The 16,770-nt window shown below is 46.6% G+C and overlaps 2 long non-coding RNA genes across 2 annotated transcripts in view; both read right to left on the bottom strand.

The window, feature by feature from the left end:
* Positions 1-16,770, bottom strand: part of LOC140696929 (uncharacterized) — a 50,116-nt gene that overhangs the window by 30,186 nt on the left and 3,160 nt on the right. The window contains exon 2 of the long non-coding RNA XR_012073617.1: positions 15,887-16,103. This is a non-coding gene — a long non-coding RNA (uncharacterized lncRNA). The remainder of the gene's footprint in view (positions 1-15,886; positions 16,104-16,770) is intronic.
* On the bottom strand, positions 10,740-11,722 carry LOC140697131 (uncharacterized). Its single transcript, XR_012073962.1, has 2 exons — positions 11,491-11,722; positions 10,740-11,065 (listed from the first exon to the last, which is right to left on the bottom strand). It is a non-coding gene; the product is annotated as an uncharacterized lncRNA (long non-coding RNA).

The following is a 16,770-nucleotide window of genomic DNA, read 5'->3' as shown; positions in this document are numbered from 1 at the left end:
AGCTTCCCCTAGTAAACAACGGCACCAAACCAGAAAGCAGGAGGGGAGGCAGCCCAGCTCCCAGACACTTAGAAAACTGTGTCCGCCTGAGTGCTATCAGCCCCACAGATCAGGGTTCATCTCTTTTCTTCCGCAGAGCTCGGCACAGTAGCCTTGATCACCCAGTGACTCATCTAATAGCCCCGTGAGTTTGCCCAGTTTGCAGCATCACAAATCACATTTGCAGCCTCCTTATCAGGCAAGCTAGGAAATTAAACCTAAAGGGCTACGGTGTTGCTAAGTAATATGGCTGCGTACACAGACACCCGAGGCTCAGACCATCACAACCCCATTAAAGCATCATTTCCCACTGTGGCTAATAAGGTTTGAAACATTCAAAGGAAACCTGCTGTTCTTTTTTAAGGTCAGAAAGTTGGGTAACTTGGTTATAAGCAAGAGATAGAATTTCCCTTCCTAGATGCGAGGGGTGTGCACGCAGGGGTGCTGGGGTCCACAGTCTGAGGGCCAATAGAAGGTGGAGGATGAGGGAATATTGGAGACAGCCATCTTGCCCTCCTGGACCCCTCTGCCCTGGGCCTCGAGGGCCTGGTGAAATCCACCTTTGTCCTGCGCCCAGAACCTGGCCCGCTGGAGGGTGTCTGCCCAGTGGCTGGTGGCTTCCCTCTGCCTGTGGATGCTTGGGCGGTAGGGGGCGGTGGGCATGAGGTGGTGGGTGTGGTTGCAGTGATTTCTCCCTCAGAGCGGTTTTTCCTTCAGGGAGCTTTTTCTCTTTTTACGATGAGCAGAGATACCAGCCCATGGGATGCTTGGGCAGCTGAGCTTGGGGCTGGGCTGGGAGGGTAAAGTCCCTTCTCTTAAATTTGTTTTAAATCACATCTTCTCCACAATGCTCCAGAATGTATTTTTCAAGACTCCTTCAGATAAGTTGGTCCTCTTGGGATTTCTGGTTGCTGAGAAGAGGGTGGGGCTTATAGACCCCCTGGAGGGAGATGCTTGCAACACAGAAGATGCAGTCAGATCTGAGTTCTACCTCCAGTAGCTCTTGATAATCTGGCCTAGCCCGTCCCGATCTTCACTTAACAGAAGAAAGTAGCGGAGAATTCCTTCTGGCATGTGTTGTGTGACAGGAGACTTGGCTGTGCCCAGGGCGGGGTCAAAAACTTTTAGATGGGGGATGTCCCCCAATCAAACTTCCCATAAGGATGCATTCATTCTTTCTACTTTTTTGGCCAGCTGCATGCTTGGAGCCACCTCCCTGGGCACGAGACATGCTTCCCTACAACCAGGCTGCCCCCTGGGGGCTACCTGGGCTGGCATTGGTCTTACTGTGTTTCCAGCATCCCTGTATCCCACCTCCCATATTGTAACAGGAAGCACTTGACCAAGCAGGGGTCAGATTTCAGTTCAGTCTTTTAACAAACAGTTGAATTTAGACTTTGACATTCAATCGTTAACATCCAGTTTTATAGTGCTTTTGCAAACCTTGTGTGGCTGTGAGCTGTGATTTGTTTCTTGTGAGTGTGCTGTGGCTCTTGGGTCTCACTGGTTAGTTCTTGTGGAACTTTTTGCCAACTGTTTCCACTACTAATTGGCTACTTAATAAATTAAATCAAGAGCTGCATATTTATCCCCTCTCCCACAATTTCCATGGAAGAAAATGCTGGCTGTGTTTAAACAGCACCCATTTTATTTATCTGGAATTTGGACACTTGCTTGGTTGAATATGTGCATTTCCTTGGATGGTTCCTTTATGACTTCTGTTGATCTTGCTGCTGGAAAGACTTCCAAAGTGTGAGCTGGCTCTAAGCTGAGTATCTCCATAGCCCTGCTGATCATCTGCTGGATGACTGGCTGAGTTGCTAAGCCCATATATCTGCCTGTCTATGTACTTCGTATTTCTGAGACTGTCAACTCCAGCTGGATTTCTTGGGCTGGTATAGAGACAAGGGGAAGGGGAACAGAGACCACTGTCCCCACTGTCAGAGTGTCAGGGAAGGACGAGAACAGCTTTAGGGCATCTTGATTCTCTGAGAACCTCAAAAGATAGTGGCACCTTGGTGCAGCAGCTGTGCACCCTTGGGACAGTCCCACCTCAGTCAGAATTGCTGCCATACGTATGTGTGTATATATATATACATACATACACACACATGCACTCACACTTGCATGGTTATATATATAATTTTTTAAAATGGGATCATACTATTTTGAAACCTGTTTTTCCCATTTAACATTGTATTATAAACATTTCTCCATGTCATCAAATTACTCTACATCATCATTTTGATTGCCTATCATTTATGATATTAAAAATGGTCTGGTTTATTTAACCAGTTCCCCATTATGTGAACTTTAGGTTGATACCAGTATATATAAATTTGCCATTATAATCATTGCTATAACGAACATTTTGAGGTTTCCGATTTATGTCAAAGTTTAGCACATTTTAAGAGACTTTGATTGATATTGCTAAATTATTCTCCTGGAGGTACATACTTCTGACCAGCTGTGTATAAGATGCCTTTTTATTGCAATTTAAAATATACTTGTCAATTTCATAGGTGAAAAACGAGCATCTCCTTGTTAATTTTAACATCTTGGATTCCGTGAGGTTAAACATTCTCCTCGCGGTTAATTGGCTGGCTGAGGTATCTTGTGCTCCCCTGCTTCCAGACGATGGAATTTAAGTGTCATTAGTTATCACTTAGCAAGATGAAATTGGGGCATGCTGCCAGGGAGCTGCGGGCAGTTAAAGTAGTTGCTATTAGCCTTCAGAGCTTAAAACCAATCTTCCTAAGTGTCTGTTTTCAATCATCCCTGAGTGGGCCTTCTAAACTGAGGGCAGAACTGGATGGAGCATGACGTGGGATGCACGAGGCTTGGGGTGGCTTCAGGATGCAGACAGGGTGCCTGGCTAACTAACAGATTGATTTTCTACACCTCCAGTCTCTCCCCCTTTCCTTTCCCTCATTAGTGCCGAAAATCTTATATTGAAAATCTTTCATTGTGTTTTGTGATGTTTGTTTCCTTAATGATGGGGTAACTAGAGTGTCTGGGGCCAGGGTTGATATTTTGAGCCTGAGGCTGGCGGACAATCTGTCGAGTAGGTAGTTTAGGGCCAGCTGTGCACAGACGCCAGGCTCCTAGTATTTCTAGGTCTGCAGGTTCACAGGATCAGGTAAAGGAGAGAGGCCAGAGCAGGGAAGCCAGATTTGGGAGGTGATGCTGTGGGTATGTGATACGCTCTGAATCAGAGCTGTCACCTGTGGCATGGCACGTGCAGCCCTGTGGTGATGTGGCTGGGGCTCTGAGTAGTAGCGGGTGCTCTGTGCTCTCTTCATGACACAAAAATGGCTTCAGTGCAACTTCTTCCAGTTAGAAGGTCCGGGGACGGACCTGAATGGCAAAATCATGAGGCGTTTTGCCCCCAGGTCGGATAACTGAGTTTAGGAGGAGAAAGGCAAAGGCTGCAGTGAAGGCCTGGGAGGCAGGGAAGTCGGGGGGATTCTGGCTTCCCTCCAGCGGAAGCAGGTGTGTGAGCTGTGAAAGCTGGACTAGAACGGCCCCTCCATCACCCCAGACTGGCAGGTGCTCCCAGAAGAGCCGCTGAGGTGTGAGAGAAACTGCATCATTACCTGGAATATGGGAAAGAGGATGGAGGTTTGATGTATAATTTCCTGTCCTCAGAATCTCATAGAGTCATAAATAAGCTTGGAGAGGCAGCCGGTAGGAGAACTAAACATGAATGCCCATCATTTCTAGGCGGTGGAAACTGAGAGGAATTAAAATCGCACCTTTCGCATTGGGTTACGCCTTTGAAGTAACTCAGCTGAAGCTGTCATCAGCAGACATAAAGGGCCCTACAAGGTGACATAATGCCATGGGGATGAGGACTTTCCACCATGAGAAAGCAGCTTTGGCATAGGTGAGCTCTGAACTCCTCTGGGGTGAAAATCCTGGATTCTCCCTGGTTCTTTGAGAGTTAGAGGCTAAGAATATCAGAGCATCACGACAGGGCTGTCTATCAGCCGTCCTTGCTTGGGGGCCTTGGGGGCTACTGGTGTTGAGAGCACAGAGGAGAGCACTTGGGAGGGGTCGGTGGCACAGTGTTGGCAGCCACGGAGAGCAGAGCTGTCTCTTGGAAGAACCCTGAGGCATTTGGTTGAACTTAGCGGTGTGCCGGCATTTATTATTAATCACGGTGAAACCACTTTGTGTTTTTCACAGTGCTTTCTTGTAGATCTGACTTGACCCTCCCAATATAAAATATCTTCCACAGGTTTATTGAATTTCAGTTTTTCAGTCAGTATTTGGACAACTGCTCGGCCTCATGCGAGGGGCAGTTTTATAACAGGTGTTTTCCAAGCCACGGCAGTGCCTGTTTTAGGAGTCTGGCCTGGACCCCCAGTCCTGACGGTGGGCCGCATCCAGTAGACTGAAGATCGCAGAGTCAGACCACAGCAGACGCCACTGGAGGCTTAGCTCCCTCTCTGCCTTGGAGGCACTGAGGCTTTATTTTCTGCCCCAGGATCTGCGTGTAACTAGAGTGGAGACCCTTTCACCTGAGAGCTGCTGTCTTTGCTGCATGATTTTTTTTGGCAGGTTATTTAAGCTCTTCGGGACTTAGTTCTCATTTGTAAAATGATGTAATAATAGTAGTGTGAAGATTAACTGAGTTAACACCTTAAAAAACAAGAGCACTTAGGCCAGGGACTTTGCACTCAGTGCACACTAACCATTATGATGAAAATGAGGGTGACAGTGGTAGTCATGGATATTGACCATGGATATTGGATCTCACAGATGGAGGAGCCTAGGGTCCTTAGGCAGTTTCCCTGTCTCCCAGCAAAGTTCGACAAATCCTCACATTACACATTCATGGCCCTGCCAGGGATGTGGTGAAGAGCAAGAGGGGAAGGGGCGATTGTTATGTCTTCTGTAAAGGGCTGGTGGAAAAATAACACAGACCTGTGAATTTATGAAATAAGGTCAAATAGGGAGCTTGACCTGGAGAATTTCATGAATCTTTTCAACTACACTGAAGGCAGCAGAGAAGTGACTTCTCACGTGGGACCTGAAGAACTGGGAAAGCAGATGCTGTCCTCTAACTCTGAGCTTGGCTACTTATCAGCTGTGTGATCTTGGGCAATGACTTAACCTCTCTGAGATTCAGTTTTCTCATTTGTAAAATGAGAATAATACATTACAGGGTTGTTGGAATTGCTAAATCAGATGATTATCTAGAGTTCTTAGCTAGTTAAGTTCTTGGAACCTGGTGAGGCCTCACTAAAAGCCAGTTACCTCCCAAGGACACAAAGATGGTTTAATATACACAAATCAATCAACCTAATACACCACATCAACAAAAGGACAGACAAAAATTACAAGGTCATCTCAATAGATGCAGAAAAAGCATTTGATAAAATTAAACATCCATTTATGATAATAAAACTCCCAAAGTGGGTATAGAGGGAACATATCTCAATATAATAAAAGTTATTTATGACAAACCCACAGTAAACATAATACTCAACAGTGAAAAACTGAAAGACTTCCCACTAAAATCTGGAATAAGACAAGGATGCCCACTCTCACCACTTCTATTCAGCAAGTGGGGTTGGGAAAACTGGACTACATGTAAATCAATGAATTTAGAACACTCCCACACACCATACACAAAGATAAACTCAAAATGGCTTAAAGACTTAAATATAAGACAAGACATGATAAACTTCCTAGAAGAAAACATAGGCAAAACATTCTCCGACATAAATCTTAGCAGTTCTCCTAGGGCAGTCGACCCAGGCAATAGAAATGAAAGCAAAAATACACAAATGGGACCTAATTAAACTTACAAGCTTTTGCACAGCAAAGGAAAACATAAGCGAAACAAAATGACAACCTATGGAATGGGAGAAAGTATTTGCAAAGATGTGACTGACAAAGGTTTAATTTCCAGAATATATAAACAGCTCATACAACTTAATAACAAACAAACCCAATCCAAAAATGGGCAGAAGATCTAAATAAGCAATTCTCTAATGAAGACATACAAATGGTCAATAGGCACATGAAAAAATGCTCAAAATCACTACCAGAGAAAAGCAAATCAAAACTACGATGAGGTTTCACCTCACACCAGTCAGAATGGCCGTCACTGAAAAGTCCACGAACGATAAATGCTGGAGAAAGTGTGGAGAAAAGGGAACTCTCCCACACTGCTGGTAGGAATGTAGTTTGGTGCAGCCACTATGGAGAACGGTATGGAGATTTCTCATAAAACTAAAAACAGACTTACCATATGATCCAGCAATCCCACTCCTGAGCATATATCAGAAGGGAACTTTAATTCGAAAAGATACATGCACCCCCAATGTTCATAGCAGCACTATATACAATAGCCAAGACATAGAAGCAACTTAAATGTCCATCATCAGATGACCAGATAAAGCAGCTGTGGTATATTTATACAATGGAATACTACTCAGCCATAAAAAAGAATAAAATAATGCCATTTGCAGCAAGATGGATAGACCTAGAGATCATCATTCTAAGTGAATCCAGAAAGAGAAAGAAAAATATCATATATCACTCATATGTGCAATCTTAAAAAAAAAGAATAGGGAAAAAGAAAAACAGAGGACACTAATGAACTCATCTATAAAACAGAAAGACTCCCAGACCTAGTAAACAATCTTACGGTTACCAAGGGAATGGAGCTGGGAAGGGATAAATTTGTGAGTTTGAGACTTGCAAATGCTAACCACTATATATAAAAATAGACAAAATTTTCTTCTGTATAGTACAGGGAACTATATTCAATATCTTGTAATAACCTTTAATGAAAAAGAATATGAAAACAAAAAAAGCCAATTATCATGCTGGTTGTTGTGTTTATGATAAATGCTTATTATTCTAAGCTACCTTACAGCTTACAATTTACAACTTGGGAGCTGGTTACTTTCACAGCTGGGCTTGTAATGTGACGGTCCTCTCTCTCACCTTGAAAGATGTTAATACGCTCAGGAGTTCCCCCACCTTGGCTGGACCTGACCCTCTGGGCTTGGTGGTTGTCCATGTGAAGATGGGGAGAAGGTACTCCCCACCTGGTTGCACACGGGCTGGGTTCAAGGCATCCTGCTTCTGCTTGGGTCAGAAATTGGGAATGGCTCTCAGCTCCTATTGGGTGATAAGAACTTCCGAGGATTTTTGAGGTGTCCAGACTCAAATCTTTCTCATCACTGACTTCTTCTGCAGGGCAAATACGTCAGAGTACAATGGCAGGATTCCATTGTAGGTGTGTGCTTAACTTTTTAAGAAACCGCCAACTCTTTTCCAACCCAGTTGTCCCATTCAATGTCCCCACCAGTCCCAGTGGTACAGTCTCTCCGGCCATATTTTCTAGTCTTCCCCATATATCAAAGTCAGTTCTTTTTAAACTTGAAATTATTTTTTTTAAGAAGCAGAATCTTAAAAAACTTTAAAAAATAAAACAGATCATACCTACACTCCTCAATAAATAAAGCAGACAAGGAGACGGAAGCTTTGATTAAAGCCCTGGGGAGCCCAGAGAGATGACCCTGCTCTCGGTTACGAGGGCGAGTCGGCTTTTGTCAGCCTGAACTTTCACTTGAGTTCTGAGCCGGCCAGAGGAACTGTAAGCGATACTGGCCAGGTCCGGGCTGTCGGCATCTCTGCCCCCGCAGGGCGGTCCAGGCTGGCGGCAGAGGCCGAGGCCCTTGGGAGCAGCAGCCTGGCTGTGGGGCTGATGTTTTCTGCCGACTGGGATCCGTCCTTCCACCAGCACCGTGTGTCAGTTCAGCTTGCTCCATCTCCAAGACAAGTATCAGAAGCTGGGCGACTCCAGATACCAGGAACAAAGAAACAAATTGGGAACATCGCGTGCAAAAAAGATTTTAATAAAGATTAAACTGGCTGCACGCGGAGATTCTGCCCCTCTTCTTATTGTGATCTTGACGGTGATGCGGGACCAGCTGGGAAACTGCTGAGCCCGAGGCGGTTCATAGTCCTGGCACTGACGCCTCCGAGAGGAGCCTGAGTGGCGGCTGACCACAGACTGAGGGGCCTTTGCAGGGAATCCAGGGAGACCCGGGGGCGGGCGGCGCCTCCCAGCGCCCACTGGCTCAGGGCCCTGGTCCTGAGGTTTCCCTGTTTCCCGGAGTGCCTGTGAGGACAGATGCCCGTGCCCTCAGCTTCTCTCAGCAAGCCGGGGTTGGGGCCAGGGCCTGATGAGCTGCATTTTCACGCAGCTCTCTACATGCTCCCTCCTCGTTCTCCTTTTATCATGGAAACTTTTAAACATGTGCAAAAGATAGAATGTACCCACAGCTGGCTTCCACAGTTACTGCAGTCTTGTTTCATTTCTACACCACCTCATGCCTCTCTGTATTTTGAATCAAGTCCCAGACAGCCTATTATTTCATCCATAGACAGGTCAGCACAGGTCATGTGGCTAAGAGAATTTTTTTTAAAAGACATAACTACAGTATCATTATCCCATCTAAAAACTGAGCAATGATTTATGGGTGTTTCTAAGGCAGAGTCAAGTGTGAGGGCTACAGTCCAAAGCCATCGCTTCCCACTGGGAGAGCCCTTCCTCTGGGAGCAGGGGCCCCGCCGGACACGCTGGAGGTGGCTTGGCGTCTGGGGAGACGGCTAGCTGGAGCTCTGCTTCTGGAAACCCACACTCACAAGAGCAAACAGCGCAGTTAGGCTGATGACTTGCACTGTACAAGGGTCCCTGGCTATAAGGCCCGGGAACCGTGCAGTCTTGGGGTAGATGCCTTCTAGTTATTTTTCGAACAAATTTTGTATTTTGACATAAAGGGCAGCCGCTGTTGGGCTCCCTAGGGAATAGTCTCTGGGGGCTACCGGTATGATGTCACTCTGCTCCCTGACATGACCCAAGGTTTCAAATGCCCAGCAGAAAACCGGGGTTTGATTTGCGGCTCTGTCATTTAAAGGGCTGTGTAGTTTCCTTGTCTGCGTTACAAAGGTGACAAATTGCTCCAGTCAGCTGGCAGGGGTGTTTGCCTGAAGCAGTGACAGGAGCCGCTGTGCTGGGTGAGGGTGCCGGGAGGGGGTTGCGACGCTGGTCACGTGGCTTGCTCGCCGCCCACTCAGGAGCCTGTCCAGGCAGCTTTCCAGGCCCCACCTCTACTCCCAGATCTCCAGTCATGGTTTCTTCCAGGAGCTGAGTGGGAGCCAGCTGGGCTTCCCTGACACCCAAGGCTGGTGGGCAGTGTAGGCCCTGCTGGGACGCTGGCTTCACTCCTCTCCTTCTGGAACCCTTCACAGGTGTGGCGTGGCTCTCCCTGGCTGGCTGTCTTCTGTGCCTCGCTGGTGAAGGTGTCCTTGTCCACACATCCCAGTCCCCTCAGAAGATTCCTTTGGCCTTGACTCACCAGGGGTCCCTCGCTTCCAGTGGGGCACAGAGAAGGAGAAAAGGGAGCTTTGCTGGTGAAGGAGGCTGCATGAGGGGGCAGAGAGATGCCAAGGTCTTCTCTTGCTGTCTCTTCTCAGAGGAGAATGCTGCTTTGCGGTAAGCATCCAGCAAGATGGGCTCATGTGGGTAGAACCTCGCGCCACGGGGCCAGAGTCCCAGTGGCTCCCCAGTTACAGAAGACGCTTCCTCTCTCAGCAGAGGCTGGCGTGTGTGCAGACCCTTGGAGAGCGGCCACAGGAGAGTCTGGTGACTCTGAAGGCCTGGGACAGAAGTCGCTTCTCTGCCTCCTTTTAGATGCTTGGGGAGACCAAAGTGCATCCCCAAAGGGTCTTGTCTGTCCAGGAGCTACTGCTACTTGTCTGTCCAGGGCTGGACATCCTGCCCCCAGAGCTGGGAAGACTCCCCTCCTCCATGAACCCCGTGTTTCCAAGGCGTTCACGAGTCTCCTGGCACAGCTCCGGCAAAGGTGTCTGGTGCCTGCCCAGCGGGTCCCAGTCATGACTTTGAGAGTCTGTCAAGGAGGGGCACACTATAGGGGAAACAATCTTTGCTTTGGAGTCAGGAGGCCCAGATTCCATTCCCTGCCAGTGGCGGGAGGCGGGAGGCTGGGGTCAGGTGGTACAATCACAATAGAGGGAAGTTTGGTGACACCTCTCAAAAGTCACAAATGCACACACATCCTTTGACCCAGCCATTCCATGTGTGCAAAAGGGACAGACGTGCAAGGAGGTTCACTGTCGTGTACTTGTAATAGCAGGAGACCAGCAACTTCAAAATGCCCATCAGTGAGCAGTAACTTGTGCTTACTCCGTACAAAAGGCTCTTGAAAAGAATGAGGCAGCTCTGTGCCTTTACTGCTACAGAATAACCTTCAGTGATATTGTTGGGTGAAGGGGCAAGGTTGAGAATAGCACATAGCATGCTACCTTATGTACTTTTTAAAAAGGACTCCTTTTATGTGCACAGAATATGTGTGGACAAGTTACAAGAAACTAAAAACTGAGGCTGCCACTGGGGTGGTGACCCGAGGGGATAGTGGTGGGAGAGAGATGTGTTTTTACCGTGAACTTCCTTGTAAGATTGACTTTTGTACCATTTGTATGCACTGGAAATGAATACATTTAAATAAAATCTCTGGCATTTATGAGCTGGGCAAGTCACTTACGTGCACTGAGTCTCATCTGTAAAATCCGTAAGATTAAATTCACAGTGAGAACTAATGGATGAGAAGAGCCTTGTGCAGGATGTGGACATAACGGGGATTCAGTGAGAGGAGCTTCCACGATTGTTTATTGGTTATATTTAAGTTGTTGCCATCCGAGTGCCAGGGCGGGGAGAACAACGCAGACTACAAGAGACGTGATGGGGAGGCTGGGAGTGCCTCGAGAGCAAGAATAGACTCTTTCTCATCTTCGTCCTCTTCAAGGCACCTCCAGTGGGCAGAGAAATGTGTGCTGATACGCATCGTGCTGTTGATTCGAGTTGTGCTGTTGGGAGCTGCCTCCCCAGAGCACGGGCACAGGCAGCCGGGACGAGACTGTCCACCAGAGGGCGCCAGCTGCCGCGCTGCTTCCATGCTCATTTCTGGAACCACTTGGGCTGCCAGAATGTGACAGGAGATTTGTCAGGGGAAAGGTTTAAGGTGATCTTTTCTCCCTTGTTACGTCCACTGAACATGGTTTCAGTTTGGTTTCAGTTAGGCCTGGGGGATTCTAGTCACCACGGTGCTACAAGGAACTGGCACAACACATCTCAGGATGGAGGGTTTTTGTGTGTGTGTGCACGTGCCAGCGCACTGCACACGTCGGCTTGTAAGGTGCACGTGCATGTGCATGTGCATGAAGGATTCTGGGTTGTGAGTTCCAGGTTAGTTAGCATCCCCCTGGGGGGTGACTCTGCCCTGAAACCACCAAGCCGCCCTAGGCTTCTCTGCCCTGAGCAGTCAGAATGCCTTACATCCAAATCCCACCTTCCTACCCTGGACCACAGCCTCTCCCTGGCTCTGTTTCCCCCTCATTTCTCACCTCCCTGTGGCTTTAACTCTCTCTCCCCTGACAGGAGAAGGAAGGAATCCCCAAGACAATTCCGTGTCCCAGTTCATCACAATCTACAGGCTCTTCCCTCTGCAGGGTGACATCCCCCAGCCCTTGCTGATCGAGGCACTTAATAGGCAGTGTCAGCGCCCTCTGCCTCCATCTGCCTGCTCACAGCAGACACAGAGGGGCTAGAGGGCATTTTCTATGGCATCATCACGAGAGCTCACAGCTCCTGACATTTAGAACACGTCTCCAAGGCTACAGCAGTGGTTGCACATTCTGAAGGGAATGAAGACATGGTCAGACCACAGGCTGCCTGGGTCTGTGGGTGCTTCTAGCTGGAAGAGTGTGCTGGAAATGGCTGTGAGTTCTGCCTTTGTAGTTTATGACTCATGCCATTGACTGATGACGAGGTGTGGACTTGAGGTTTGTAATAATGATGATATTAACCACTAACCCTCAAGAGTACGTCTTATGTGTCTGGCACTGTTCTAGGTACTTTGCATGCATCACTCATTTGATCCTCTGAACTCATCAGGTATTTAGTACCCCACATAGGGTATTACCCCCATGTCACAGATGGAGAAACTGAGGCACTGAGAGTCAGAGCCGTTTAGGACACACAGCTGGTAAGCAGTGTAGCTGGGAACTGAACTCAGGAAATTGGCTCTGAATCCCCAGGGCTTTGAAGCTAGTCTTTTCAGTTTTGTAGCACTTTCTTCTAGGTGTCCAGATAGGGAGAAATCCCATTTTCAAGGTGAGAGAAGCCAGATTCCAAAATGGGCACAAAGCTTCCAGTTTCCTAGGATCTTGTCAGAGTCCTGGTCAAGGAATACCCCCTTCAGAATAAATATGAAAAGCAAAGCACTTGGAAATGTGCCCGAGTAGGGGTCTGGGGCACATCTGGGGAGCTGGAGGCCCTTTCCTGCTCAGGGGCCGAGGTCCCATGGGCCGCTTCTCTGAAGGGGCACCTGAGACCGCAGGAGGCAGCAGGAGAGGGGACACAGGAAGCAGCTCGTCCCTCTGGGGCTCCACGGGCTGCAGGGAGGGCGTGATTAAAGCTTCTCCGCTCCCCACACACCCAGTGGAAGTGGACAGGAGGCTGTCGTGGGCACTTCTGCTGCTCCAGCACCTGTTCCTTTTTCTTTTCTTGTTTGAGTCAGTCCCTCAAACAGTCAGGTGTGCTGGCTTCCTGCTGGCTCTCCACTGAACCCAGCCTTTGAATGGGAGACTGAGTCAGAGCAGCCTCAAACATGCCTGGAAGGTAAGGACTGCTGCTCATAAAGGCATTTTTTGTCGCATTAAATTCCCCTGCTTTGGAGTCTTTGAACCTGGAGTGATCCACAGGTTGCAGCCCAGCTGGAGATGTAGGATGAAAGAAACTGCTCTGCTCCGAGTCCAGAGGGAACTGACAGAGGAGTGTTTAACAAAGGTGAGGCTGGGCCTGGTTCTGAGGCCTGGTGATTCCACAGTGTGCCACGGGTGGGACAGGAGGTCGCCCGGCCACCCAGGACACCACCTGGTCCCGTGGCGCCACTTTAAGCTCCTCCAGACTTTGAGAGTTTGAAGAGAGAGAATGATCCCGGACAGTGACCAGAGTTTGTCACTGTGATGGGCTCAGGTGGGGATGGACAGATGGTTGGCCAGATAGGGACCCTAGGACATTACCCACCTGGGCACAGGGTAGGATTACACTTCCCTGTGCCTGTGAGTAGACAGTGAGGAGAACTCGGGGCTGAACAGTTGAAAACAGTGGCCCAAGATGGCTGTGGTGGGAGAGGCAGGAGGGTAGTTCCAGGAGCCCTGGGCAGTGTGCGGTGCCTGAGCATCGCCTCAATCTTAGTGAAAAGTGCCTCTGCCTGCGGCCCCCTCCTGCTTGGAGTCAAGGCCTCTTCTTAGCCCATTATGTCCCCAAGTTCCAGTTGGTGTTTGTTCTCTTGGACTGACTACATTTTAGTTCCATGGGGAGCACTCCATTTCAAAGCTGGGTGCCCTAGTTTGCCTTCCGTTTCCTCCTGGTGATCAAGTGGGATTTATCCCAGGGATGTAAGGAGTTTTCAATATCCACAAATCAATCAATATGATATGCCACATTAACAAACTGAAGAATAAAAATCAAATGATCTTCTCAATAGACACAGAAAAAGTTTCTGACATAATTCAACATCCATTTATCAGAGGTCATGATCAGAAAGAGATATTAAAGAAACAATCCCATTTACCATAGCATCAAAAAGAACAAAATACCTAGGAATAACCCTGCCTAAGGAGGTAAAACACCTGTACCCAGAAAACTATAACACCCTGGTGGCAGAAATTGAGCACAACAGCAACAGATGGAAAGATACACTGTGTTCATGGATTGGAAGCACTAATATCGTTAAAATCACTGTACTACTCAAGGCAATCTACACATTCAATGCAATGTCTATCAAGTTACCAAGGGTATTTTTCACAGAAATAGAAAAAATAATTTAAAAATTTGTATGGAAACACAGAAGACCCCAAATAGCCAAAACAATCTTGGGAAAGAAGAACAGAGCTGGAGGAATCATGCTCCTGGACTTCAGACTATACTGCAAAGGTACAGTAATCAACACAATATGGTACTGGCACAAAAACAGACATATAGAGCAGTGGAACAGAATAGAGAGCCGAGAAATAAATCCACGCATTTATGGTCAATTAGTCTATGACAAAGGAAGCAAGAATATGAAATGGAGAAAAGAGTGTTTCTTCAATAAGTGTTCTGGGAAAACTGGACAGCTACATGTAAAAGAATGAAAGTAGAACATTTGCTAATACCACATACAGAAATAAACTCAAAACAGATTAAAGACCTAAATATAAAATCAGAAACCATAAAACTCCTAAAGGAAAACATAGGCAGAACACTCTTTGACATAAATTGTTGCAATATTTTTAGGGATCTGTCTCCGTAAAAGAAATAAAAGCAAAAATAAATGGGGCCTAACTACACTTAAAAGTTTTTACACAGCAAAGGAAACCACTGACAAAATGAAAAGACAGTCTACTGAATGGGAGAAAACATTTGCAAGTGATATGACTGATAAGGAGTTAATATCCAACATATATAAACAGCTCATACAACTCAACATCCAAAAAAAAAAAAAAAACCACAACAACAAAAAAACCAAACCCCAAAACCAACCCCTTCCCGCAACCAAACAACTTGATTAAAAAAAGAGCAGAGGAACTGAACACTTTTCCAAAGAGGAAATGCAGACGACCAACAGGCACATGAAAATGTGCTCAACGTTGCTAATCATCAGGGAAACTGAAGTCAAAACCACAATGAGAAACAACAAGTCTTTCTACTTTATAGCACAGGGAACTATATTCAATATCTTTTAGTAGCCTATAGTGAGAAAGAATATGAAAAGGAATATATGTATGTATATATATATGACTGAAATATTATGCTGTACACCAGAAACTGACACAACATTGTACACTAACTATACTTCAATTTTTAAAAAATGGGAAAAAAAACCCACAATGAAATATCACCTCATACCTGTCAGAAGGGCTGTCATCAAAAAGAACACAAATAAATGTTGGCAAGGATGTGGTAAAAGGCAATGCTCGTATGCTGTTGGTGGGAATGTAAACTGGTCCAGCCACTGTGGAAAACATTGTGGCGGTTTCTCAAAAAAATAAAAATAGAACTACCATATGACCCAGCAATTCCACTCCTGGGCACATATATATATATATATCTGATAAAACCGAAAATGCTAATTTGAAAAAATACATGCACCCTAATGTTCACAGCAGCACTATTTACAATTGCCAAGATATGGAAGCAAACTAAATGTCCATCAACAGATGGATAAAGAGGATACGATACACACATACAATGGAATATTACTCAGCCATAAAAAGGAATGAAACTGTACCATTTGCAGCATGGATGGACTTGGAGGGCATTATGATAAGTGAAATAAGTCATAGAAAGACAAATACTCTATGATATCACTTACATAGGGAATCTAAAAAACATAACAAACTAGTGAATATAACAAGAAAGAAGCAGACTTACAGACATAGAAAACAAACTAATGGTTACCAAAGAGGAGACAGAAGGGGGTAGGGAGAAGACAGGGTACGGGATTAAGAAGTACAAACTACTAGTACAATGTATAAAATAAGCTACAAGGATCTATTGTACAACACAGGGAAAGTAGGCAATATTTTGTAGTAACTATGAATAGAGTATAACCTTTAGAAATTGTGAATTACTGTTTTGTATACCTGTAACGTACATAGTATGATACATCCACTATACTTCAATTAAAAAGTCCCCCCCAAATTCCCCAGGAGTTGGGAATTGGCGAGATGGGGACCCCAGGACCTTACCCACCTGGGCACAGGGTAGGACTGCGCTGCCCAGCTCCCTTGAAGTCAGATGTGGCTGAGTGACTCGTTCTGGCTGATAAAGCAGGAGCCGCAGGGACACTTCTGCTGGAAGCCTCTTCCTTCTTTTCCTCTGGCCCAGCAAACATCAATGCTCCAGGTGGTGGTAGTCGTGCCAGCCTTGGTTCCAGAGTAAGCTGTGTGGGGCGGAGGCCCCAGGTGACCTGAGATGGACGTGCAGCTCAGTGAGAAATAAGCCTTTGTGGTTTTAAGTCACTGAAATTTTAGGGACATCTGTTACTGCAGCATATCTAACTTATGCTGACAGATACGTGATAATCAGACTGTGTGTTCTGTATCCCGAGCAACAACATTCATTAATCTAATTAACGAACACAACTTCCAAAAACAGTCTTTGTGGTATGCATTGCAAGTGCCATCGCGTGTCAGTGAGGGGAGAAACCTGGGAAGTGACTCTGAGCCTGTGGAAACGCCACTGCTTATTCTGCCCAATTTAGAGACCTCTCAGAGGCTGTGCCCAAGTGCTGTGATGGGTCAGGTGCTTGTTCTTAGTTCTCCATTGAGTCAATGGAAACAGCTGTCTTTTTACCCTCATCTATCAAAGAGGCAGAAGCATGGTCACATCATGGACCACTTCGGTAAACAAGGAGAAACTGGTCCCCTTACTGCATGTTTCTCACACTTAGCTGCACATTCGAATCAACCCGGAGTTTAAAACCCCCATACCCGGGCTGTGCCCCAGGGAAACATCAGAATCTCTGGAGGTGGGACCAGCATGAGCAGCTGGTAAAGCTCCCCAACGTGATCAGTGCGTGCCAGGCTGAGCACCGCAGCCACCAAAGCTCCTCTTCCTCCAACTGGGCCCATATT

Source organism: Vicugna pacos, chromosome 6, assembly GCF_048564905.1.
Source record: "Vicugna pacos chromosome 6, VicPac4, whole genome shotgun sequence".
Classification (NCBI taxonomy): Eukaryota; Metazoa; Chordata; class Mammalia; order Artiodactyla; family Camelidae; genus Vicugna; species Vicugna pacos.
This window is presented reverse-complemented; position numbering and strand designations above follow the sequence as displayed.